General features: G+C 43.7%; 1 protein-coding gene across 2 annotated transcripts in view; it reads left to right on the forward strand.

The window, feature by feature from the left end:
- Positions 1-26778, forward strand: part of GRK5 (G protein-coupled receptor kinase 5) — a 173697-nt gene that overhangs the window by 9029 nt on the left and 137890 nt on the right. The gene's annotated exons all lie outside the window — the stretch shown is intronic.

A 26778-nucleotide genomic window follows, 5' to 3' on the forward strand; every position in this document is an offset into this window, starting at 1 on the left:
GGTCAGTGTTTAGTCTGTGTGACAAGGCTCCTATCTAAAATGACCAAAACTGTTCATTTTGTGTTTTTTTTTTTTTTTTCCCCATGCATGTGTTACATGAGAACTTCATGATTCTATAGGAAGTCTTTATTTGCAATGAAAGCTTTAGACTCTGCCTGAATGAGCTTGCTCCCTCAATTCTATCTAGCCATCTAGTGTGTCCCAGGAAAGGGACTGCCTGCCAGAATGGAGAAACTCCGTGACGTTACAGTTGCATTCACTTGGCAGCATCTGCAGAAGGCACGGATGGAGAATCTCATCTTGTGAAAGAAAGTAAAAAAAGAGAGAAATGCAGCTGGAGGAAGAGGAGATTCAGAAACAAAGGGAAGATGTCAGTGATGCCAAGTGAAAACAACACCAATGAGTCCTCAGTGATGCTTCTCTCAAAATACCCCCGTAGACTGTGCAAGGGAACTGACATCTTTAACAAGCAGATGAGTTGGGAAGAATGGATGCTAGGCTAAATTGTCATTTAGCCGAGGTTGCCAAAATATCTGTGGAAGATATACATATATATTTCATATTGGTGCTGTTCAATGCTTGTCATTCTATTTTGTCTTGGATTTCTGCTGATTTCATCTTCCCATTGCTTTCCTTCCTGCTCCCTTGTAGGTTTGGTGGTGTTTCTTACTGGGGATGAAGGTCAGACTGGGAATTCCATTCAGCCAGTATGCCTTTTCCCATCTTCTTTAGTTTTGGTTGCTATAGATGTCTTTTTTATTATTTCTTTTTCAGTTCTCTGGGTCTCCATGAAGTTGGTTGCCTTTGGTCCAGCAGGACAAATTCTAGTGATAAGCATGCTAGAAATCAATCGGGTTGCTTTCTGGAGGGGTGGTCTTGCTACTTGCATGGCAAACCTTTCTCCAGCAGAAATCCAATGGGACAACCTGCCTTTCCTCTTTTGTTGAGAAGCATGGTGCAAAAATGTAATTGCTTGCCCTGCAAGTTTTGCAGAGGAAATTTTACTTGGCTAACAGTTATGGAAAACTAACACAATCTGAACACTCAGCCTTAATCTTCTTACTATTAAAGGAAGAAGAGTTGTCCAGTGCAACATTTGGAAGCAGTGAAAAAGCTTACAAATACAGGAGTTGGGACTAATCTATGAATAAGGCCTTTATTTCTCCCTCCATAGCAATTCCACATCTACTTTTCATCTCTGAATCATGATTTTGTGTTTTCTGAGGATGCCAAGTTATAAATCATACGTTGACTGAGAATTCCCCATGAAGCACACATCTGGGAAAGTTTGTGCTTTGTTTGTTTCACCAGCAGCCGAGTTTTAGGAAGAATTATCCAGATGACTTACGTATGATGTAAGCTTCTCTCAAGGTTACAGTACACCTTTCCTGGAAGTCTTGTGCATTTAGTGTGTATCTCCTTTCACTATTTGCTCAATGAGAGACATAGGAATGGTTCAGGAATCAAAAAAAAAACCCTTTAGTTCTCTGGTTTGGAGAGCTGGTAATAGAACAGGAAAGCATTTGGAGTAAAGCTGTCCTTGCCACATGTCATTGACTGACACGAAATAGCAGCAGGTGCCTATGGAAAGGCATGGATAGAATGATCCTTCCCCAAGCCGATCTTTTCAGCCTCCCACACTAGGGACTTCCTGAGCAGAAGGTGGCTTTGCCTTATGGTACTTAATAGAGGGATCTATCCTTTATGAATTTATTTAATCAATTTTTTGACCACATCTATAATTTTGGCCTGAGCAGCTTCCTGTGGCAATGAATTCCATCGTGTAACAAAAGCATGCAAACTTCCCCACGTGTGTACTTCGTGAGGGACTCTCAGTTGATGTATGACTTGTGTTTTGGCAACCTCAGAAAGCAGTCATTGTGAAGATGTGGAAGTGTCTTGGAGGGGAAAGAAAGGGAATTATCTGCAAATCAATCAAATAATTCTGTTGTGGTTTGGTTTTGGTTTTTTTTTTAACATGTTAATTTCATTGCTTCTGGCCTAGTTTCTATTAGGTCATTCATGATTTTATAACCCTTTATCACATCCCCTTAGTAGTCTTTCTCCAGGCGGAAAGGTCCAAGTCTATCATCTCTGTCCCTTTGCATCTTCTAATTCTGTATCTTTTTTGAAATGGGTGACCAAAACTACACAGCGTGTGTGCGCACCGTGGGCAATGGCACAGTGATGCCGACCGCTTCATCCTTTGTTCTTGTCACAGTCTTAACTTGATGTTTGTTTGCTTTTTTTTCCCAGTGTCATAAGTATTCATTACTGGGCCTACTGACAGTGACCTCAGAAATTTGTCTCCTGAGCTGCAGTGTTTAATTTAGAGCCCATCATTTGGTGTATATAGCAGGAGTTGTTTTCCTTCACATGCAATACTGTGCTGACACAGAATTTGATCTTTTTTTTTTTTTTTTTTGCTATCTCTAAGTGATTCAATACTGCAACATACTCCTGCAACTCCTCGCAGGCTGTTTGTTACAAGTATCCTGAAGAAATTCATCTTGGCAGCAAATGTCATCTTGCTATTTATCTCTTTTCCAGACCGTTTATGAATGCACTGAATAGTCCAAGTCCTATCACAGATCTGTGGCACCCCACGAGCAGCCTTGCTCCACTGTCAAATTCTTATCCCTGATTTCCTGTCTTGTCAAGTGCTGCTGACTCACAACAGGGTCTCCTCTCCAGAAACAGTTTAGTTTCTTAAGAATTGTTGGTGAAGGCCACTGCCAAAAAACCACCATTCAAAAGCCACCTGCCCAAGCAGCTTTGACTACAGACAACTTGTTCCAGAGGTGCAGAAGAAAAGTGAAAATCTGTGAATGAGAAATGTTGGAATTTGCCAGCTGATGGCAGTATTCGAAGGAGCCATCCCTGTGACATCTGGTGATTGGCAAAAAAAATCAGGGTTGCACCAAGGGCTGAAAGCCGAGGTCCCTGGTGAGCACTGTTAAGATGGGTGCTGTTTGAATCTACCCGTCAAATCTCTGACTGTCTGAAGCTGTTGTAAGGTTAGCGATCACTTCTAATGCCATGGAGGAGCGTGATACATGCCAGTAGGCCACTGGCCACAATGTGCTTAAAAAAAATAAGCCCAACTCAAATCTCCCATCCTGGCCCCAAACCCTGCCAAACTTGGGTGGGGGGGAAGAAAAAAGGTGGTTTCAGGTAATTATTCTTCAGGACCTGTACACTAAAAGCTTGCCTCTGCATATGAATACATGCACAGATCAACCTCTTTCATCAGACAGCCTAATCTGAAATCTCTAGCCGGTCTTGAGATGTTTGTTGTTCTGGTTCATGCAGACCTCCAGCTGCAAAATGTTTATTTGACTGTGAAAAGTCTATGAAGTAACAAGCTTTGATGGATTCAGCATATTGTTTTCTCTTCCTTTTTTGGGATGCTGTTTGCCTCCAGCTCTCATGGGGAACACATCTCTTTTTTTCTATCATAAATATTAGACGCCTCGAGTGACCGCCGATGTGTGTAGCACAGGTATGAGCCATTCTCTGCTTGCAACCCTTTTGTGGCAGTCTGTACTGCAAACAGATTGCCTAGAAATAATGGCGCAATATGACTGCACAACACTTTCATGTTTAACCTTGCTAGGATTTCCAGTTGCTAATAGTTTATTCTTGCTTATTAGCAGCTTACAGGTTGAATAATACCATGACACTGGGATTACTCATGGAGTCAAGTGAAGGAAGTAAACTCTGGCTCTGTGAGCGTAGTTGGGAAAGCAGATAGAGAAATACATTATTTCTGGAGTGACCTCTCGAAGACCTCCTTGTGGTGGTTGGTGTAAACAAACTGGTAATTGGAAAGTTTAGAATAAATAGAAGGCAGCTTTTTAAAACTTATGGATGTGCTATGTAAGTGACCCTTCCAAAATGAAGCTCAAGTCTATATGTTACAAATCCTTTGCAAAGGGATTGTGTGAATATATTTTTTTTAAGCAAACATTTACCAGCTGTGTGAAGGCATGAAGTTTGTTTAGAAGCCCAGAAATATTTTACAAGGTGAGGACAGAGCATGCTTTTGTTTGGAGTCTCTGGCTTAAATTTTCAAGAATACTTAGTGATTTTTTTTTTTTTAATATCTTGGTTTTTAGATACAATGAGTTGAGAAGGAATTAAAATTAGGAATTAAATACTGGGTATTAAGCTCTGTTAAAATATATACTCTGTGCTGGGAAGAGCCACATGTGCGAGGTCTGGCATGTTTCTAGGGCCAGATACCGAGGAGGGCAGGCAGCGAAGCTTTGATCTCTGCCCTTTGTTAATCTCCGTGCTCGAGGTTATCGCTGGGATGTTAGGATGCAGCGTCGCGTTTCAAAAGAGGGAGCGTGGAAGGCTGCAATGCTGCCCGTGTGAATCTGCTAGTGCAGGTGCAAGCTGAAGATGCCATCTTATAAAGACTAAAGCAGGTAAGGAAATTTCAGTCATGAATAGTCCCATAAGGTGAACAATTTGTTGACAGAGGCAATTTGAGCAATTGCTCATCAGTGAAAGTAAATGCTTCACATCGCAGGCTCTTGCCTGCTTGTGTAAAGAAAGTCGCATTTTGTATAAGTAGTTAGAGGGCCTGACACCTAATTCCAGGAGATAATTGTGGGAAGACTGTTTTTTAAGGAGGGTTTGCTTGTTTCATTAAAAACGTGATGAGATTTGCAGACACTTCTCTTCACTAACATAGATCTGCACTGTTACCGTTGGATCTTTTAATCTGGGTTGATTGCAAATCACAATGAATGTGTGTGTTAAAAGACACAACAAGTGATGTATTAACTTCTCTAATATCTCACTGCAGATAAAGTTTCATTTGAACTTAGTAGATGAAGTTCAGTTGGAGGATAAAGCTAATTTTTAGGATTGCCTCATTTTGCACAGGAGTGAATTTTGCTTTTTATAAATCTTACTGTTTTCCTCTGGGGAGGGGGTAGAGGGAGAGGAACAGCTTGACAGGAGTCAGTTGTTTTGATTTAAGAGAATGTGAGGAAATGGCATCCTCCAATAAATACAGATTTTTAATGAAGTTGAATACTGTGACAAATAGTTTAGACTTAGAACTTCAGTTTTGGTATGTAAGCAGAGCAACTCTGCTGAGATTTGTGTGCATTGCTAAGATTAATGAAATATACTTTGTAAAGAAGGGCAATGATTCACTGAGTAAAAATAGGCAGCATCTTAAAGAGCTTGTAAATACAGCTATTAATTTTAGGACTAGAATCTTATACTCTTTGTCTTAGTCTGAGCATAATGCCACTGCATTCCATGACACTATTCAGTAGGTCCAAATTCAGCTCTTAAACAGATTTTTAAGTAGATTTTAAAAGTGGCCACAGTTGTGTTTTTGTTTGCATGTTTTGTCCATCCTTTGAAATATCTTTATGATACTTTTACTGTATAAAATATTAATCGCTTCCATTTTAAGCCATCCTCTACACCACAAACCCTGCTTGATACATTTGCTGCAGTCAGTTAGTAATAACAATTACAAAAGGAGACACAGCTGACATGCCCCTCCTTTTCTACCTACTTACCTCAGGGTTTTGCAGTCTAGAAAGTACTCCTTGGTGTGAGTCACTAAAAAGATCTTGTGATTTTTTTTTTTTCCCTTTTTTTTCCCCCAGTGTTGATTACGCTTAAGGCTTAGTCTGATGCTGTTCTTCACTCTTGACTTGAAGGAAGGGGAATGACTTTCCTCTTCTCTTTCATAACCTCAGGTCTTGTAATTTTTATTAATTCTTTTCAGTATCAGAGAGAAGCTTTCTTTGGCTCGACGCAGCTTTATGGTGATCTTCCCAACAGTTCCTGTCTTATTCCACTGTCTTGATCTTCTGCATGAAGCGTATATTTGTTTTCCTTCAAAAGAAGGAAGCCTCAAAATTTGGGCAGGAGCCAAAGGCTCAATTCAAGCTCAATGGTATTAAATTTTATTTAACGGAACACAGCGAAATCACTCATTTTCTGTTGGACCCACTGGCCAGGAGTGTCTTTCTTCTTAAGCTAAAAGCACTAGAAAATATATTTGGGTGCCAGTTCCTTTCACTTTTGACAAATAAGCCAAAGGCCCAGCTTACTGCTTATACAGGAATATTAGTAATCACTTTGTATCAACGGGGTGAGCACAGAGATCACGAATAGTTCACTGTGGTCTGTCTGCATCAGCGACCTTTCCAGGCTGAGCGAGCAGGTGGCATGGCAGACTGGGCATAGAGGCTCGCCTGAAAGAAGTTCATGGAAAGCTAGAAGTTGTGAACAACATGAAGATCGTTGCAAGTCTTCCATCCTGGGCTGCGTCTGGTGTGCACTGGCACAGATGTGAGCCTTGGCCACTCTCAGCCTCCGGGCTCTCTGTGAAGCCCTGCCTTATTTGCCTTGTATACCTGATGTTCTTTAAAACACTAAATACACCTTTTTGTATTCCTTTGGGAAGGGGGCAGATACAACCAGAGCCATAGAACTGTGTGAAGTCTGTAGGTTTTTTGAATTTTCTCCTCAACTTTTCGATTTACTGCTTTTACCATTCTTGCAGGGTCCTGAACCTCTATTTTTAGACTCAAGACAAGAATCCAGTGTTATTTGATAAGCAGCTCCCTTTCTGGCCAGGGGTATTCCACACACCAACCATCACAACATAGTGAGAAGTGATGGGACATGACCCATAATTGTGAACATGCTATCGTTTATAAATGTTCCTGTCTGTAGCTATCTACGTCTGCCCATGGTGTTATTCTACATCTTTTTCATGAAGACATAATAATATTGTGTATCTTCTAGTATTGCAGAGGCTTATTCCTTTGCCTAGTTGTGCTCTGTTTGGAAACGGTCTTTCCTCTGGTAACTATTTAATCAGAATTGAAACATTAATCACATTGCTGTGCAGCCATATAGGGACTATAAGGTGTTCTCAAGTGCTATGGACTCATCACCTCTGCAGTCCCTTACAGAGAAGCAAGCCAAATACAGATAAATTACTACCCTGCCTCCACAAGGCAGAAAAAAATACGGTTTCAGGTGAACCCCTCGCACTGCTGTGGGGGTTAGCGAAGACCAGGCTGTGACTCAGGGCTGTCCTCCCCTGCCCCTTCCTCTGACTGAATATTAAAGTTGTAATCCAGTCCTCGGTGGATCTAACTCCTGTTTCTTCGTCCTGGCTTTGCTTGCAAGGCAAACTGAGCTGCATGGGGATTGTCCAGTGCCTTGAGTTCTTTGAATGTTTGCAGCCCGCTATAATTTTGAGTAAAGCTCCCCGAGAGGCTGCTGTAACTGGGCTTTGGGCAGGGTGAATGGTGGAAACCGCTTTCTCTTTGCGGCATCACCACTATCGTGCAGGGCCGTGTATCCTCTGGCATGGGCTCGGCACCCTTCCCTGGCAGCCGAGGCACTGCCAGCCTGGGAAGGGGCGAGGCAAGAGGGCTCAGTGGTACGGCCCCTTCGTGCAGCCTCCGGAGAACAAGAAAATTCCAGGGCTGGGAGGCATAGCAGGGACCTGCAGCTGTTTAAGAGGGGGCTGGGGTCAGTAAGAAGGTGAGCAATTTTCTAACCATGAGTAAATCCTGCACCTGGAAAGAGGAAAGGACTCAGGAGACTGAAACCGGAGTGGATGCAGGCCGCCAAGCACCGCTTTGAGTTGTGTATCCCAGCACTGGCATATAAGGCTTTATTGTTTTCATCTTGTAAGTCATGATAGACAAGGCTAGAGAACAGGAGAATGGTCTCTGCTACCAGTTAGCTTTGCGCATCTCAGTCAACTCTTTAATCTTTCACGGTCAAAATCTCTTCTGCACCAGACCTATATTCTGTAAAGCAGCTGAACTCAAGGATCTAATAAAGGGGGTATTAATGCAGGTGTTTCTGTTGCATGAAAAACATAGAATATGCAATTAAGTTCCCTTCTGCTGTAGAGCTGCATGTGTTTTTTATTTTCTGAGTATAAATCAGCATATTTTATTTGTTTTGTAGTAATTTGTAATACATGGATCAGTGTATTCTACAGTAACTCACCCTAATTATTCAGGAATCATCCCCTGCTTAATTGTTATGACTAATTTTTCAGCCTGGTTCTTCTATTAGCTGTGCCACGTAAGGAAGTAAAAAATGCATGTCATCATTAATTATCTTATGGAGCAATCATCATTAGTGACACACTAATGTCCAAGCAGATCAAGGAACAGTTCTATAGCTGACACCCAGGCAAATTTCCCCTTGAAGTCACTGTAGACTTTGGCTGATTGAGAACCTCAGGATTAAGTCCAGATCTTTCTTTCTGCTCAAAATTAGGTAATGTCACTAATCCAGGTGAATTATTTCTGCTTTTTCATGATACAGTTTTTGAGATGACTGCTTTCTTTGTTGTAGTATATCATGTTCTTTCTGAGATCTTGAATACCAAGTATGCCTCACATTTTCTTAAGTATCCTTATTTGATCACCAAAATTTGTACTTTTTTTTTAATAGGAATGGCTTAAATTCTTGAAAATTTTCTGAAAGCTCCTGAAAATCCTCTTTTGCCTTCTAAGTTTTGGGCTGCTCTGTGCTTACATGTGAAAGGGAATGTGTACGCACTTCGAAGCTGATAGTATCAACTATTGCTATTAAAAGCATGTAGGTATGAAAATCCTTACGTAGGCACTTAACCTTCTCTTGCAAAGTTAGCCGCTAGCAGCTATGTCGACAGCTCAGTAATTTCACAGAAGTAGCCATTAGTGTTTCCTGTCCTCCTTATGAACTTTAAAAATATTCATTGTTTACTCCTGATGATAGTAGTACGGCAGATGCAGAATCCTTTAGTGCTACTCGGTAGTGGCAAGCACAGGGAGAGAAGATGCAGTCTCTTCTCTGAGCAACATAAATCTGTGGACCCAGGTAGGCAGAGTGCTAGGGTAAGGAGAAGCACCTTGCATGTGGTCGCACCGGCAGAGGCAAGCGGCAGCAGCAGAAAGCAGGTCCCTTGAGGCCCGTTAAGCGTCACACTCGGTGACCTCAGCTCCCTGTTGTAGCAGGCGTTTGCAGCCCATGAAGTGAACTCATGTTCTTTCACCTCAACTCTTGACTGTAACCTGCAGAGAAAGTTGTCCTCTCATGCAGCAAACTCCTGCTTGTTCGAATTCTTGCAAATATTTCTGCAACTGTGAAAAGCGTTTTACCGTAGTTGCCATGACATGATGCTGTAGGAAAAAAGTGTATGTTGGTTGTAGAGAGCTGCTTGTTTCCTACAGACAATTTAACCAAGCAGATTAAGATCTGAGATTTTCCAAAATGTAAATATGATAAAATACAGTGAAAACAAGAGCTTCTGCTACTGTAGCTACCTATTGAACTCACAGCTAAATTGAGATGGAACATGCTGGCCACCCCATACGAAAGCAGTGGGATTCAAATGCTTGTTGATGAAAAACAAAGTCATTTACAAGAAAAAACAAAAGAACTTCTCTGGAAAGCATTGAAGAAGTAACTGTTTTGTGGGAACCCACAGCTTTTCAGGACCTTCGCCCCCCCCCTTATGCATACCTAAAAGTTTATCCAAGTATATCATTCATCAGTGATATTATGCTCCAAGTAATAAATCTTCTTCTCCCACCGAACTAAGATTAAATATTTTGGCTCTGTAGGAAACATACAGGTAAAATGTTATCTCAACTTTTTATAAAGAGTAGCAGAAATGAGTACTGTGTTGAGACACTGTTGCAAGTGGGAAGGCCACCTGAAATAGCACCACTTCAGCCAAAAAAAAAAAAAGAAGAAAAAGTCAATGTGTACCTTGTTTAAAACAAATGGTTTCAAAGCTAAACTTAATAATTTGATGATGTGCATGCATTCCAGCAACACAAGTCACACACTGAAATAGTAATGTAGGCTTTCACTGTCAGCTGGTTTAAAATTTCTACATCTTAAGTTGGGTTCATGCTGCATAAATTGGCTTTTCAGATGCATTTAAAAATTGCAATCAAAATACTTGGTGGCAAAATTAATAAGTTAAAGATTACTAGTGCAGAAGTGAATCACAGTTGTGACATGGTTTTTTCACTCGCACTGATGTTTCTCCTGGTCACAGCACATGACCGGTGGCTCAAAATGCTTGCACTGAATGCAGTGGTGACCCCTCGCATCAGACTCAGAAGGTACAGGAGGAAGCGAAGAAGAGGTTGGCTTCATTAACAGCCTCTTCTCTCACAAGGGGTTTTGGGGGGCACTGGAAAAAGCCAGGACTTTGCAAGTCCTGGGGAAAGGTTTTGGACAAACAACATTGCCTCTACCATAGCTGGCTCAAGCCGTTATAATGAGTTCTTCACTTCCATCAGGCATTATGGTGTTTTCCAGGCTCCACAGAGCAATAACCCTACTGCTGGTCACGCACTTATGGGACATTTAAAACCTAGTGATGGGCAATATAGTCTCAGTGTGGTACCTCTCCAACTGAACGTGTCAAATGTGGCCAGGCTGTCTCTGATCCATGATGCTAGGCTTTTGCCTTCTCTTGCAGGAGGATGTATGGGACAAGGCAGTTGCACTGAGCTTCCTCCCTCCTCTCTCTCCCCATGTTATGTCCCAACCTGTGAGCCTGGACAGTGCCCCTGTTTACTGCAGAGAGCTGCGGCTTCTCTTCTGCTCCCTAGAAAAGTTCTGGAGCAAAGCATGGCTGATGGGCCTGTGGGATCAGCGATGGCCTTTGTGGCATCCAGGAGAGGAGTAGGTGAAGGAAGGTTCAGTGCTGGGTAGGATGTCCCATCCCCTGGGGTTTGAGGAAAATAACACAGTGTCCCAGTATTTAATGTGCTGTAGCTTCTGTTGTGCAGTAGAGCCCCTTTAGGGACAGGTCACAGCCCCCCAGGGAGGTCAGACTGGCCAGGTCAGGGGGACGGAGTAGAAAGAAGGCAGAGAGAAAGTTTTGGGACCTTTGTTTCCAAATGAGAAAACTCAAGACTCCACTTGCTCCTGGTCTGGGAGGTTTAATAGTGTCACAGTATTTGGTGGATCGTGCCTGTGCTCAGAGCAATGGCTGAGATTCCTCTCTTTACAGCTACGACTTATTACTAGTTACAGTTCGTCACCATGTTGGCTTCCGTGAGGCTGTATCAAATACTAGCATGTATTGAAAAAAAAAGTGGTGATAGTTAGTTTTATTTGCAACCTGTGCTTTTAAATGGATTGAACGTTTTCAGACAGTTTAGTAATGTTAGGGCTAGCTAAGCTTTAAATCCACACAGGTGTCTCCCTGTGATCTGTATAAATCGTGAATGTATGGCTCCCAGCAATAATTACTGCTAGTGAAATATGGAACTAATAAATGTCTCCAGTTAGCGGCAAATTGAAGAACTTATTTTAAATAGTAAGAATATTGTTTGAACTCCCATAAGGGTAGCAACATGTATCTGTAGACTTGGTTAATAAATAATTATGGTGTAAAATTAAACATATGGAAAAGATTTCCTTTTCTGTTTTCTGATTTATAACTTAGTTTAAACATTTTGGGACAATGTTCTTTACTGCAAAGGAAAATAACTTGTGTACAGGCAGGTTATTAAAAATATTTGATTTTCATCTATAAATATGAATTTGTTCCCCAAACCCTTATGCATGAGGAAACGTATACCTATGAATGGTTCATCTAGCTTCAAAGTAGAACTTTGTGACTTCAGAGTCAACCTCTGAAAGGTGACTTGCAAGTAAAATCTGTAAGAGTTTCAAGAATTCATCTTAAATTGTTGTTCCATGAGGCAATCATCCACAAGTCAGTCTGCATTAAGGACTAGTCTGGGACCTGTTTCCAAAGTATATGAACACCAGTAGGTTTTGCCAGTTGGCAGCCTGGGACCTGAAATATCTGTTACTTCTTAGCGCAAGTACACCATGCTGCAGTCTGTGATCTAGAAGTTAGTGTTTGCAAATAATTTATGAAAACTTTATTTTGTTTCATCTTGTAAAGCTTTATAATTCAGCTGCTGCCCAGAGTGTTGTTAAGCTTGAGGGTATTAAGTGCTGCAATTGTTTTGTTTTAAAAGCACAGTTTTAATGCGTTTTAGGTGTTTTGAACTCCAAAAGCATTCTCAGAACATGGAACATTTGTAATTTCCAAAACTGAGGCTGAAATAACCTGTGAGGTTTTTTTTAAAAAGCAAGTAACACAGCTCAGGCTATGGTTTTCTATAAAATCTTTGAAGTTGAGGGGATGTAACAGGCTTCCATATTTAGGACAAAATGTTTTGATGCTGCTGATGCTGAAAAGAGAATTCTTTCCTAACTACTTTAACGTCTGTTTAGCTGGCATTCTGGCATCCTTACCGTACATTGCTCCGTGTCAAGTCAGGGTATTATTTTATTTGGTTTAGTATATGTATTTGTGCAGGTCATTGCACCTCCTGTTTATGAACGATACCACAGACAGGGTTTCTTAGCCTAAGCGTGGCTAAGACAAATAACAGTGGAGTCTGATGGAAAATGTACAGCCTTAATAGATGTGCTGTTATGCCCTGTTGAATTTTGTTGTTGTATTTATTTTGCTCAGAAAGAGAAAACAAGTAATTAGCCAAGAAAGCTCACAGCTGCATAGCATACTCCCCTCTCTCCTATATACACACAGTCTATTGGTATACACAAAACTGGCACTAATGAAACATAAATAGATCCTTTTCCTGTGTGGAAAAGACTTTTAGCATTGAATGGGAATGAAAGCAATAGGATTCTTTGGAAATCCTAGTTATTTGGGTTCCCAGTTTGGATTTTGGGCTTTAGAGCCCACAAGTTTGTGGTTCCATACATGGTGTGATGTCTCCATGGGCTTTCCTTGGGGGTTTTTTGTTTTATGTGTTCGTTTAAACCTGTCGGGAGATGGGATCCTGTTTGTGGATTTCTGTAGCCACGTTATTATTTGCTGCAAAAATCTAAGCTTGCGCAGAAGTTCCTGTTTCTGGGTGGCCAGGGTTGTTAAAAGCCTGACCTGAGCCTTCTCAAACCTCAGCCAGAGGCATCCGATCTGGTACTTGCCTGATGCTAGGGATATCCTGAAATCATCGTTCTGAGGTAAATCGATTGCCTCCGGGTCGTTCCAGGAGGTACTTCATTCTTTTGCCTGCGAACGGCGATTAAAAGAGCCCGCGCTGATAACGCTGGCTCCTTGTGGGGGACAGACCACCGCCGGGCTGGCTGAAGACGTGCGTTACCCTCGCCGCGATGGGAGCCTCCGACCAGCCCTTCGCCAGGGCTGCCGTGGAGCCAGCTGAGCTCTGCTGCCTCCTGAGGAGCCGCACAGCCCGGCCTGGGATACGGGCTGCCGGGCTGAAAAAGTGCTGTCAGTCAGCTGGCTGCCAAATAGGAAGTGAATTTTATCTTCTTTCTGAAAGCCCTGTACCCTGGGAGCGAAATTACTTTTTTCCACCCAAAAACTCCAGGAGAAACCTTTCTTTGCAGAGATGCTTGACCAGGCAGCTGCAGCCCCTCCACCTGCCAAACCTCCTTCTCCTCCTGTGGATTTCAGGCCGCATCTCCAGTGTGCTCTGCTTCCAGCAACCACCCCTTTTTCTGGCATCAACGCTCCTCTTCCTCCCGGCAGCCATGGAGCCTCCGTCCATGAATCATGACTTTCCACCTCTAAGATCAAAGCTAGGTCCCAGCTTCTTTTGCTGTTATCTCCCCCCGATTTTAGCTTCTCGCCTCGGTTCCTAAGAAGCGTTGCACAAGCAGCTTGGCAGGCTCCGAGCAGTGCCTTTCGGCACTGTGCTATCGCTCCTCCGCGGCACCCGCGCCTCTCTCTTTCTCAAGCTAAAATAGCCACCCACTTGCAGACCTGTCTGTACACCAGGTCTCGGCCGTTGGCAGTCACGTCTATTCTGTTCTCTCCTGCTTCTCTGTGAAAAATGCCATCACGTCCTCTGTCCTTTCTTCACCTACGGTTACTCGCAAGTTTATTGTTTTGAGAAACTAACAAGCAACGCAATGAAGTGGTGGCATTTATCTCTATGCCTCCATAGCGGTTCTGGTCAGAGATGCCTCACGTTCCAGCCATAGCAGGTTCTTCACTGTGGTGCCCTGTGCTCTTCAAGACCTTGAATAAGATTTAAATAGACTTTCTGCGTTTTATTTTAAAAGGGGGAAAGGCAATTTGGCTTCAGAGAAGACAGGATGGATTGGCTTACACAGACTGCATGAAATGTGGCAGAATCCTACCCTTCAATGCCCTCCCAGTAGGAACAAGCTAATGAATTCCCCATTGCTGTTCTCGTAGAGCAACTCAGAAGAAAATAGTTTTCTCATTTAGAGAAACATGTTTCTTTTCTAATTCTTCTGTGCTTTTTTGACAATTACGTTTCTGTCCAGGCAGTCCCTTGGCATCAATAGGAAACCTCCTATTTGAACACCTTTGAGAAGTTCAGGCAAATGGTTAGGGAAGTGCTAGCCCAAGCTCAGCCGCATCTTTCCCGTTATCTAGCAGAAACCCCTCCTTCAGACTTTCTGCACGCTGCATGGAATTTCCTCTTCTGAATTTTTGGAGAGCCTTAAACATTGGCAGTGGCTCTGCAAAATTTTTCTGGGGAACTTGGTAGACGTTGAGCTGAAATGGTGAATTATAATGAAAGTAAAGACCATAACATCATCTCATTCCCTGTGAGACTCGGTTTCTGCTGTCACTTTGCCAGCATTGTGGCTCTGTGTGCGTACCTGGGGCTGCTGGACCCCCAGCTCCACAGAGCTGCTCTCAGTGAGTCTCGAAAGGTTTGGGCTCTTGAGGCTTAAACAAAACGCCCTTGTCTCGAAAGCCTTCCTTCTCCAGGACGTGCACTAGCAGACTGCAGCAGGGAGGTGGAGGGTAGCTTAGAGACAATGACAAATTTTCAAGAGGTCTCTTCTTCCGATAGGCAGGGCTATCATATACAGGAGTCATTAAACTGGTCCCCAAACGGTTTGCATTTATTGGTGACAAATCTGAAAGGTACCGGTGACTAAGTTAGATAAACTTTGAAATGCCTAATTGTTCTGTTTTTCAAACGCACCCTCACAGTAATGTGCAGTGCTTTAATAATAGTTTCCTTAGAAAGTTCAAAATGTTTTAGATGTCACGATGCCAGAAAAAATAACTTGTGGGGAAACAAAACAAATATGTAATTCTTAATGGGAAAGGCCACTTTTCTATCCCTTCCTCCTACCTGCTGGAAAGAGTCGTTTAACTGTGGGTGTTTGGCCATCTTGAAGTGGTGCCCCTTCAAGCTTTTCTGTCTGCATCTCCCTTTTGGCATGGAGAATTTCAGTCTCTTATCGTAGCCCTTGGTTCTTTTGTGTATGTGGAAACAGCTGTTGCCACATATTTATCGTGAAGTCATGAGCGGCCACGGTGTGCAGCCCAGCAGCAGCAAGGAAAGCCTCGCTGGCCGCAGCAGATAGTAGCACCGTAAGGGCAATCGTGGGTGCGTCAGTCCCCGCGCGGTTCGGGGAGCCTTATCTTGCTGGGCCGGGAGCCAAGCTGCAGGGAGCTCTCACTTTGTTTTCTGTCTTCAGCGGGCTCGTGTCCCCACCAAAACTTTGGACCTAAAGTGCAGCACGCTGTCACATACGAAAAAAGCATCAGGGAAATATTGGATCGGGGATAAGATGAGGACGTAGGCTGGTGTTGAGATCTTAATTGTGCATGCTTGGCAAGCTGATAAGGTGGCTGGAGCCTAATCAGAGCCTGGCCAGTTCTGGGCTGTTCTGGGGGACAGTCGATGTCCCCAGGACACAATGGGAGGGGAATTATGTACTCGCACGCACACAGAGAGAGGAAGCCTCCACTTGACAAAGTGGATACTTTTGCATGTAGTTATTTTCTTCCAGTTTCGCCACTGGGTATTGGCAAAGAGACTGCAGATCTCTTTAAAAGTAGTCAGAGGAAGTGAAGTTACAGAAAGGAATCAAAATGGCTAGTCCCTGAATAACTGTATTTCCATACTGTCTCTGTATGACACATGTGCGTTATACGTACATACGTACACACACAGAAATATGCAGTCACCCATGTAAAGGATAGTTGCAGAGAATGAGTCCCCTTGCACTAATGGCTGAAACCACTTGAAATTCCTGGGGGAGACACCAGTAGTTTTTTCCCAGCTGTGATTCCCCTTCCTTTGCTGCAGCCTTTTGTAGGGCTCTCAGCTGGCCTTACTGCGGTAAACTCCGGTTCTTATTTCTTTATCTCAAGGTCCACGAGCTCTTCTCCCAGTGCCATCGCCTCTCATTTGCCTCACGGTACAGTCTGACATGTACGTAACCTTCTTCTTTGCTTTGTGCCTTTTGTAACGCTTGATTCCTGTACAAAACCCCTCTCTCCTTATTTCCCCACAGGCATCTCTTCAAGGAGTATGACCTTGTATCTCCTGCCACTTGATACGTTCACAATTTAAAAAAAAAAAAAAAGTGATGTTTTGCAGAATGCTACAAAAGACCATGAAGCTTTAGGACCTCTTGTAAATGTTTTATGATAAATACTACTCGGGAATCTTTTGAGCACACCTGCACTACATCTGGCCCTCCAGTGAAGGCTTAACTTGTTTGCCTGAAGTGTTTTACTTTTTAATTGTATGTATAATGTGGACTGTTTGTGTATTGTATTAGGCACATAAGAATTGTAGGCAATTGTGCCTAAAAAGAAGTCGTGTCTTGGACTGTACTACTGGTCTCTATAATCTGAATATTTTCTTTGTGACAATAACTAGAGCCAGATGACTGGGGAAGGCGTAATGCTTTGACTGTCCCATACTAAAATATTTGGGCAGGTTTTTTTGGTCGCACTAGCCAGGGATCACCGGACATCTGATGCTTAGCACTGATTTTTGATGTGTTTGACCCAAACACCCACGCATGCTTCCACATGCTTCCTAATAATTTGCTGGAGATACAGCCCAGTCCTGTGTTTTCCCTCTGAGAAGCTGAACTGCCACAGCAAGTGACCTTCTCCAGGCACCTGGACAAAGTAGCTAGAGAAGCAGCTAATCCTATTCTTAGCTCGGCACGCTAGTTATCTGTGAGAGGACAGCCTGCCAGAAATGTCTGGTGACATATTTGTCCAAGGGAGGGAGGTTTTTGCCAAGATGCTGTGGGTGCTGCTGTATGGAGTTGCGTTTAGAAGGAGAAAAATCTGTGAAATGCGAATTCAAAAGCACAGCTGTTGTTAAAGAAATAAGGAGCTGTTCCCAGTAACACAGATATATTCAAGATACAGATATTTTTAAAAAATTATTTTTTAAGTATCAGGAAATTAAACAGTAAATGCTGCGGTGTCAGCCAAAGTTAACTCTACCTAATACTTTTGGCTTGGCCACCAGAGGTGGTAGCAAGCTGTATGCGCAGTTAAATGCTGGTTTTATTTCATTTCATTTTAAACTTAAAGCCCTTTATGCAGGTTAAACATTCTGGGACTTGTGCTTGACTGTCACCCAGCAGTTTCGGCTGTGTGTGCGTAACCCGGCGGTGAGTACGTGTTACAGTTCTCCCTCTGTGCCTGCTCTGGAGCAGTTATAAATTTGTTAACAGCTTCAGGAGGAGAGCCTGGCTTCGCAGCTTGCCCAGAAGCAGCCTGTGCTTGAGGGTCACCCTGCAGTGCCTTTGCTGGCTCAGGATGGCAGCTGCTTACAGATGCTCGTCAGATTTTTGTAAGCCACTAAGGAAAAAAACAAACCAGCAATTTAAGAGCAATTGCAATACCTGGCAAACAGCTGCTCTCTCTTGTCTGAAATCAGGGCTGCTTTGCTGCAGGCATTCAGTCTGCCATAGGCTCTGCCGGGCATCCAGTGAGGTCCTTTGAAGCACCCATTTGCAGGCACCCACCCCACACCGCTGGGGACTCCTGTACCAGGAACTCCCCGATGGGAAATACAGCTTGTTCACTCGGTGTGTTTCCAGTGACCCCGAAGTCAGATATGTAAATCGGGCGGTGTGAAGCCTCCCCTGAGCTGCCTGAGCCCATTTCTGCCCACCTCCCTTTGGCTGGGCGCGGAGGAGCTCTGCTGTCAGAGCAGGGAGACCTGCCTCCTCTGCTCCCCTCCTTCCCCGGGGAGATAACTCTCCAGTGATAACTCCACAGCATGGGCAGCAATTTTTTTTTTTTTTCCTTTATTTTTTAGCAGTGGATGCCAGCCAGGGTTTAGGCTAAGCCTGTAGTGGTCAGGATGACCCTGGCGGGCACAGGAGGGGATTTGGCTATGGGAGTCCCTCAGTGGCAGCACTGCCTGGGCTGGGGCTGATGCTGGCAGGATCCATCACGCTGGCAGGATCCATCACGCTGGCAGGATCCATCACGCTGGAGCTCCTCCTGGAGGACCTCAGCCCTGTAGTGCTTGAGCTTGAAATCTTCAGGTGCTGCTGCTGCAAACTGGGTGTGATTCTGGTGCGGAGGGTAACACAGCTGTTTAGGATGTGGTGCCATCTGAAAGAACATCAGTGTGGAGACAAGAGGTGACTGTGGCTTCTGCATTGTTTGCTCTAACCATAAGCAAAGGTGGAAGCTGATCCCTGGGGACAGGTTTTGGCTGTGCTCATCTGTGCCCTGAAGAATGAATGCAGAGTGTTTATTATTGCTTTGGATTCTTAAAGCTGTGGATTTCATGCGTGGATATAATATAAAAAGTCACTTTAGTTCAGCAGAAAAATATTTGGACCCACTAGGCAAGGAATTGTTTTCTATTATCTGCATCTTGGGTAACAAATCCGTTCTGATAAATGTGGACAATATCAGGTCCATTGTTGTTGGCACCCAAAAATAATAGATAAGTTGTCTTGGGCAGTTCTAGTGGATGATGTCCAAAGATGACAGGCTTTTGCTGCTGATAAGCTCAAAGTAAATGTAGTTTTTTAGGTATATAGGAGAATTGTTGTTACTTCTGAGTACTGAGTGTTCCTAGTCTAGTTACGTAAGAACAAACAGTGACGAAGTTGGCTTGAAGCCTTCTTCAAGGTTATTTGGATCACAAAGAGAGTTCCCTACTCTGTAAAAAGAGAAAACTGGGTTGATTTCACACTTGAAGCCATTCACTATGAATGTCTGTAGCAACACCTGGCAGAGGTCCCACTATCACAGAATGAAGGCACCAAACTGTGTATCAAAAATACAAGAAGAGCAAAGCAGCCAGGCAGGACATCTCTGTCAAGGAAATTGATGCCCCATTCATGCAGCCCTACAGTATGTTTTCCTTAGACATCCTGTGCCTCCTTCAGGGTTTTGAAATGAACCATAACAACTTGTTCCTGCAGACAAAGCCTAGTGCTCGTTTGTACTCGCCAGGTCAAGCTCTTCCTTTGCGTGCGGGCAGAGACCCTCCGCTGAATCAGCTTATTGCAGGGGGAGCTTCCCAAGTTAAAGCAAGATTTAAAAATTGCACTCCTGCTAATGCATGAAAATGAAATTAAAAGCCAAGTGATTAGGCTTTGGAAGTCACGGTTTGGGCTTATTGGTAAGTTTTCAGGCAACTGACGTTTTTGTGGTTTACCTCGATCATAGCTAGGGAAGTATCAGGGGTATGTAGTGAAGGGGCTGGGGAGAGGTGCAGTTCTGTTTCATGCCCAAACTCCATCAGTGCCCTGCTGAGCCTGTAGCAAGGCATCTCATCACCTTCGCCTCTGTTTCCCTGTTTATAAAATGACAATGAACCCAGTTTCCCACCAGGACAGATGCATCATAAGACATTTTAGAAGTGCTTTAAGATCTTCATAGGAAAGCTCGTGCTTCTACAGAAGAATAAAAGGTATTTACTTCTGCATGTGGTTATTGCTGTGATACATTCTTCAGCTTTATGTACTTCTATTATGCTTTTTACAGCAGTCCCTGCTTGTAACTGTTTCTGCTGTTTCTGGCCTTGCAGGAAACAGGGCCGTTCCACATTCGACAGTCATTCCCTTCACCCTAGAGTTTATATGCCATTTAATTCCTATTCAGTTGTGCATGATCTTTGCTCCCTTCCACTCAGTATTGGTAAGGCGGTGGGAGACGAATGGAAGATGTCTTTGTCTGCATAGACATATGAATAGAAACTTCTGAAAGCAGGTGGCCAAAAGTGATGGGGTCAGGAGTAGGTTTGAATACAACAATAGCTTGAAGGCTCTTTTTGACACCTCAGTAACAGTCCTTAATAAGCATTTTTGCTTCAACCTTTGAATTTGCTTACCCTAGGGTACAGATACTACTTCACTGATCTGCCGCGTAAGTGCTGCAGTACTTGTGGCCAGTTCTGGTATCCACAGCATCATCCTTCATTCCACTGTTGTGAACATTTTCTGTGATTAACTGGCAGAGGGAGCCCTGGCCAGTCTAAGAGCTTTCTCTTGCTGTTTACTATCATTATAATAAGATATTTGACCCATACAATAACAGCATTAGCATTGGGTCCAAACCAAAATCTTTGGATTCAAAATGCTCTGAACTTTGGGAAATGGTCAGACCCAAATTTTGTGGCTTGGCTCAAGCTCTGAATGAAATGAAACCAAACGTGCCTAGGATTAAAACTCCTTTAAACTAAGAAGCTTTCCTTTCTTTTGAAAGGGTTTCATTTTTTAAATCTCCATTGTTTGCAATGCTTCTTAGGACTTTGCAAATGCAAGTCAGGTTTCTCTACAGATTTTTTTTTTCCCCAGATCCTTTCATATATGTGGATTAGTTTAATAGACTTCTAATACAGAGGAAGCTGACATTTTCTCCTTTGATTTTTGGTTATGTTTTCACCTCTGTAGCGAGAGGAAGAATTAATGCAGTTGTAGACTTGATGCTTAGAGGCTTCAAGCCTTATTTTTTCATGCTGCGTAGATAGATGCATACTTTTATATGCCATTCTTGGAAAAAATACAGGTGATATGGTTTTAATTTTAAATTGATCTGACATCTGAAGCTAAACATCTTAAGTGTCCATCTGATGCTTTCCCTTTGGAGACTTGTGTGCTATTGAATCTTCGATACACAAGGTCCACTGCATGCCAGACTCTGTATTTTATAGAGAAATCTCTAGTGTATATATGGTGTTTAGGGAAAGCGTTAAATGCTACCAGATAGCTAGAGAAGGACTTGAGGGCCCTGGGTTGAACTTTTTTGTTTTGGTGATAGTTCGTTACTTGACAGATGACAGCCTAATTTTCCTGATTGTTTATTTTTGAGAAGAGCGCGTGTGTTTTCAGCACTCCTCTGCAGCAGCTAACTTCTGCCTTTCCGAAAAGTCAGATCACAGGCATTTATCTTAACCTTACTGTTTACTCCCTTTATAAACACAGATTAAGGGGACCTCCCCTGGAAGTTGATGTTTAAGTCCTTTGAGGACTTCAGCGACTGGATCTGTGCGAGGGGGAGGTGGTACGTGCTTACATGTCTCAGGGACGCACGGGCTGGCACAGGCAAAGAAATGCGGGGTTCATTTTCCTTTCTCCTGCCTGGGTCTGCAGCACTGCTTCTCCCTGCCGAGAGCCTCCCCATCAGCCTGTCTGTCCGCAAAGCCGTGCGCAGCCACCACGTACTTTGCGTTTCAGCCTTGCCCCTTTGCTGCACCAGCTCGGAGCTGCGGTGGGGCTGGTGCGGCACCCAGCCCCGTGGTGGGCTCCGCTCTGCGGGCGCCCTGGCAGCCCGGCTGCCTCCCCGCTGGGATGGCGGGGAGCTTGGCGGAGAGTCTCGCGAATGCTCCGTGGTCGGGAGAGACCACGGAGCTGCAGCTGGCGGCTTGTGGGCTGGACCTGACCTGCGGCAGGGCCTGGCTCCGTGCCTTTTCCTTGGCGAGGGTGGAGGACAGGAGCTTGAGCACAGCAACCCCACTGCTGCTTATTTGCAGCAGCTGAAGTCCTGGCCTGGGTAACTGGAAGAAACACAAAACATTCCTGAGCCTGGAGGGGATCCATAGCTCAATTTTGGGCTTAGGATCCTCTCCATAGTCTTTATTTCAGTGTTTGTGAGGTTCATATTTGTATTAACTTTAGAGGGCTGTCAGGAAGCCAGATCAGCTCAGAGAGATCGTGGTTAGTGCTGCTTGTAATGCTGAACCCAAGTGCTCCAGTTCCTTGACGTTATCACCACTAGAAAAAAAAAAGGCAAAAATAAGGAAAAAACAGTTTGGTACATTGCGTTGATAATGTGAGGGTGGTAGACATCCAAAGCATACATTCTAGACATACCTTTAGATGTCGTGCCTGAGGAAAAAATGATTTCAAAAGTGTGCTTCCTAATGTATCATCCAGACCTTACGGTCTGAACAAAACAGCAAAGGCTCAGTCAACTAATCTTCTCCTAAAGATAATACCATGATATTTCATGTCATTTTGGGGTGGTTTTTTTAGCAAGCTCTGTATGCATTGCTTAACGTTAAAAGGCTAAGGTAAATTATTTTCCTCTAGAAATGCCAGCTGCAATAAATCCGTCCTCCTTGCCACTCCTATAATGGAGGGCTTGGCATTTTAAAGCCCTGAGCTGTTGACTCACCTTGCTTGCAGAAGTCCCCTTCCTGCCAGCTCGGCTTTCCAGTGACCAGTGCCTCTGCTGCTCTGCGCTCTCCGTCGATGGTCCTGGGATGCTTTACCAGGGACCCTGCCTGAGCCTTCACACGAGGCCGTGCTCCCATCCCCGTGCCCTCCAGCTGATCTCCACTAGCATCCGAGGGGGTATCTTGACACTTAAAGCTATTCAAGGACCCAAACTAGCATCTGCCACATTAAGCTTCTCTCTCTCTCATTATCCGCAGCCCCTCAAAAACCTTCTTTCAGCTGAATGGCCCATATTTTAGGTGCAGGCTGTGCCGTACCCTGTGAGTGCACGGTGTGTATATGTACTTTGTGGTATGTGCTGATTGAGCTCAATACTGCTGCTCTCTGATACTGCTTTATAACATTAGAAATATTTGCTTGTGCGTAATGTCAAGGCCTAGTTGTCATGTTTATTCTGTGGCTGCCGTTGCCGGTGGGATTCAGGCTGTACCTACAGGAGTGCTTTTATGCATTTGCACATTTTAAAAAATGAGTGCACCCTGCTGTTTGTCCCCATCCCTAGGTCTCTGCCCAGGTCTCTGTAGCCAGAGTTCCTTTACACCAAACTGCCTTGCAATCTAGGCTCGTATTCTTTCTCCAGACTGGAAACAAAATGCCCAGCTCCTTTTTGTGAGCTACTCGCCCCGGCTTCCCTTGCTGCACTGGGTGAGGGCTTGGTAGTGCTTCGTGAACTCACACTTCCACCTCTGTCTGGTAGGGATGTTTCAGTATTACTTAAAAAAAAAAAAAAAAAAAAAAGAGTGGGAGGAAGATATTCAAGTTCTGCAGAGTGAGGCTGAACTGACAGTATTAAATGCTTATTTGTGCTTTCTTCTGTGTTACCACTGGAAAACGAGAATGTGAGGGTGGAGGAGAGAAAAGCGTTGTTTAGCGGCAACGCCTTTGTGCAAGCACGCAGCAGCTTTGTGCTCGAATGCGTGCCTGCAAGGCACCGGATACAGCGTGGTTCTGCCTGTGGTTAAGCTGCTAGGTGCAAGCGGCTTGGCCACCACCAACCCCACATTACGTAAAGGTCGTCTGGCCCAGGGTTAATTCTATTGCTACCAGACTTCAACGAAAGTAAATATGCGAAGCATTATATAACCGGAGGGGGAGAAGGAGCATGAAAATTATGGTGCCCACAGATTGAGTGGGGAGGGTTATGTGTGTCAGTAATGAGTAATTTAGAACATCTGCAGACTTTTTATTATTTTTTCTTTTAGTGTTTTCCATTTCCCTGCTTTGTGGTAGAGCCTTTTTTAAAAAGACCTGAAGGCAATGTTGTATCCAGCAATAGGTGAATTTAAAGGCTTGGGTGCCTTTCATTTAGGTCAGCTCTGAGGTCCAGCATTCAAAATCAGAATCCAAATTTTGCTTGAGTAATCTCAACTTGCCAGGTATATGTACCTAAGGAAACTCACCCTGCCTCCTCCCAACGCCTCCCCTCCCCTCCAAAACTGGGGTGTGTATATATAGGGAGAGACCTGCTGTTTCCCGTGCCGGCGTTGGCCGGCTGGTGTGGTGTTACCTGTTGCTCTGCGGAGGAAGCGCAGTGCAGTCCCCGGGGGACACGCACCTTCTGCAGGCTGGCGTCTCAGCTCTGCCCTTGAGTTCGGGCATGCAGAGACCCCCAGTTTCACTCTCTGCTGATGCTTCCCCCCTCCATCCCCACAAGAACAGTAACATCAGCAGCACTTACAGTGTCCTTTCCATCCAGGAGTGTTTTAGGATTTTAGGAAAGCTGTAAAAAAAAAAAATAAATTCCTCTGCTTGCAGAAATAGATCTTCAGGCCATTCTGGAGCATAGCAGGTCCCCACTGCTTGGGACAGGGCCAGCTGGACCTGTTCAACATTCAGCCTTCAATTTTTTTTTTGGAAGAACTGATCCGTATTAGATATTTGAGCATTTCATTCCTTTGTTGTCATCTTTCAAGAGAGGAGACATTTCTTCTTCCACATCCTCAGTTTAATCAGAAGGCTGAAAATAGGTATTTGGGGATTCCGGTGTTATTTATTTTTCCCTATTAGGAAATGAGTCACGAGTAAGTTACAACACTATCTCCAATCAGAGGGAGTCAGAGCTTGTAGATGCCAACAACTTGTCTGCTAATTATGACTTTTAACTGCACAGTCTTGCAGCCATTCTCTGAGCCTTACCCTGTGTCAGGGGTTGCTTTTGCCTTTTATTATTTTTCTTCCCAGCAAGCTGAAAAGGGCATTTCACTCTTTGTCAGTGAGGACACATCCTGAGAGGTCCTGAGTGCTTTTTCATCCCAGTAAATTGAGGGGGTGTCGCAGATGGTCAGCATCCTCAGCGCTCCCTCCATCAAATACATCGTGGAAGCATCTGTTGGCAGAAGCACTCATAAAATTACCCATCAATATCTCTGCATTTCAGCTGCCACATACTCATTGCACTGATAGAAAGTCACGTGCGTGGGCCAGGCTGGGATGGCTTTACTGGAAAGACAGCTGAAAAGTCATTTCTCTTCCCTGGGAGACAGGGAGTGCTCAGGGTATTCTGCTTCATGCCAGTGCCACTTACAGCCACTTTACAGATCTTTAAGTCCTGTTAAGTTTAGCATACCTCTCAAGATGTATACTGAGTGCTGCCTTAAGATGCTAAATATTAAAATTGAATGTAAAAAATCAACTCTGATGTTTTATTTGTTGCTCAGGACCTTTGCCTCAGCACCGTAGTCCTTTTTTGTTATGTTATCGCTCTGATATGAAGTCATTTGTTCTCCCTTCAGTGCTGAGAATTAATTATTTTTAAGAGCAGAATGAACTCTACATTGAAAAACATTTTGCTTTCTGCATTAAGAAGTATAACTGACTCTAATTCTAGGGAAACGTTATGTTGGCTTTAAGGGAAAAGAAAAGTAATTACAAATAACTGTGCGCGAAGCCAGATGAGATTGGCTGGATCTTGAGGAAAATGTATCTTAATCCCTTGATCTGACAGTCGCCTGGCAGTCAGAGCAGGAAAAGAAAGTCACTGCGTGGTTTTTTTTTTTCCATGTCTGTGAGGTGGGAAATGCGCATCCTACTTCAGAGACAGAAAATGAACAAATAAGTCTACTGGGCAGCATGACAATTACACACACATTCTTTTCTTGAGAAACTGCACATAGTCAGGATAGTCCCTGTTTCTGGCGATACGAGTATCACAGGCTCTGCCCGAGTCTCCTCTGGATCCCACATGTGTGTTTACATAAGTGCCGTGTTACTAAATTATGGAGGTTTTTATTTTGTGTAGTGTGTTCATCATAGCTGTCACTCCAAGACCTAAACAAAACTGGAGCCCTGCCGTCCTGCTGCTATGGAAAAACATAGGAATAAACTATTTCTGACCAAATAGTTTGCAGTCTGAGGCAATTAAAAAAATAACAGGTAGAGGAGAGGGATAGGATCTGTTCAAGCATCCATATGTCTGTGCATTATGTGCATATGTGCATGCTTTGTTTGCATAGAGGAGGAACAGTTGCATTGTAAATATTGTCTTTTTCCTTTTTTTTTTTTTATTTTCTAATGTTCTCATCATCCAATGGCTTGAAACCATGGCAGGGCAAGGTGAGACATTGTCCTCCCTTCTTTTCAAATCCCAAAGCATTCCTTACCGTTCTTGTTTTAGACCAGAGTTTCTTCCTCTCCCTCCCTCCTCCGCAACGGGGGCTGGAATTGCATCCCTCCAGTACAGGCATTTCCAGATCAAGGAGAGCTTCCACAAAATTACCAAAGCCACGTGTGTCTTGGGGCTACAGAGCTAATTGCCACCTTCTGAAGCTTTGCTTCCTCTTGTAAAGAGTGCGGCTGTGGTCAAGCTGTAAAAGAGCAGCTTGAACAAACATGTTTGAAGCTTCTGATGTGCACAATAGTTGCGTATAGGAATACACCTAAGGAAGACACAGTTTTCCAGAAATCAGGGTAATTTATCTGGGATCTTCTCCTATGTACCTCAGCTCCACAACAGCCTAACCCAGCAGCTCTTTGACAAAGCTGTAGGTTTATGTGGGGTGTTGGTGTTATTTTCTAGCTGCACTGATGCTTTTACTAATGCATTTGTTGGAGGCGATGGGGTGAGGTGACCTCCATGAGAAGGTATGCTAGAGGAAATGGTGGAAAATCTCTGTGCAGAAATATGGTTCATGAAATGACATACATTATAACTGTGGCTAGTACCTGATACCTGCTTGCAGAAGAGCAGTCCCTAGGTAGAGGGATTTCAATTGCATTTTTAAGTGCTTGGGTTTTGTCCCTTTTCTATGTTCTTACAGCTCCTGTGGCTCCTCATTATTATGCAGAATATATAAA

The sequence above is a fragment of the Ciconia boyciana genome, chromosome 8 (genome assembly GCF_034638445.1).
Source record: "Ciconia boyciana chromosome 8, ASM3463844v1, whole genome shotgun sequence".
Lineage (NCBI taxonomy): Eukaryota > Metazoa > Chordata > Aves > Ciconiiformes > Ciconiidae > Ciconia > Ciconia boyciana.